Consider the following 1,197-nt stretch of genomic DNA (forward strand, 5'->3'; position numbering starts at 1 on the left):
ATTTAGAGGTACAATTAAAGAATTTGAGCCAAACATAATAATTTCTAAAGTTAATACATCCATATGGAGAATAGTAGTTTCATTGATAATATTCATAAGTTTATCCCAGAGTATTTTAATATATGAACAATCAAAGAAGAGATGTTCTAAAGTTTCAGGTTGTTGGTGGCAAAAGGTACAAGACTCTTTATTTTATGAAGAAAATACTTTACGGGTAGTATACGGTGTAAAATACGATATTGAAACCAGTTTATCTTGGAATTCTTTGAAATATTAAAATGAAGCATATAGTTTTTACTCCAATCACACACTCTATAGCCTAACGTATAATATTTAATTTGTGATTTTATAGAAATATTTTCTCTTAATATATCATAAATATGGCTACTGCCTTTATTTTTCTCAAACAGTAGTTCTAAATGAAACGGGACAAAAGGGCGACATATAGTTGTAGTAGGACCTTCTATATTAATCGTATTCATATATGATTTCATTGCTTTTATTAAAGAGATATATTCTAAAAAATTTGTTTGTAAACTAGGATATTTATGTTGGAACTCATTAAAATTTACAAAATCTCCATCTTCATTCCAGAGAACGGAGATAAAAATAATATTATGGTTAAAATATCTGGAGTAAAACATAGATTTATTATCAAGTTTTATAGAATGATTTCGCCAAATTACTGTTTTACCAAAATTTGCTTTGTCTTTCGGCTTATTTTTTTCGTTAATTTGAATCCAACATTTGAAGACATCTTTCCAGAAATGATTTTTAATATCTTCCACGTTCGATTCTATATACGAATTGCCAAGTACTGTTATGAGATCACGTTTAAGACCAGTACTACATTCAAATAATACCCACTTACTCTCTGACGTAACAAGTCGTTTTATCCAAGTTGATTTTAACCAAATTACAAATTTACCTAAATCTACCATGTTCAAACCACCTTCTTCATAAGATTGTTTAATAGATTTTCTACTAATTTTATCGGGTTTGTCATTCCAGATGAATTTGAAAAATTTTGTATTGAGTGATTTTATAAAGGATGTGTCTAGATCTGGAAGCGAAATAAATAGATGAGTTAATTTTGGAATAATCAAAGACTTCAGAACAGTAATTTTTCCTAAAGGAGTTAGATAGCGGACTGACCATTGATTTATAAGTGAATTTAGAGAATCTAAATTTGAATCG

This window comes from Lottia gigantea (assembly GCF_000327385.1).
Source record: "Lottia gigantea unplaced genomic scaffold LOTGIsca_1589, whole genome shotgun sequence".
Lineage (NCBI taxonomy): Eukaryota > Metazoa > Mollusca > Gastropoda > Lottiidae > Lottia > Lottia gigantea.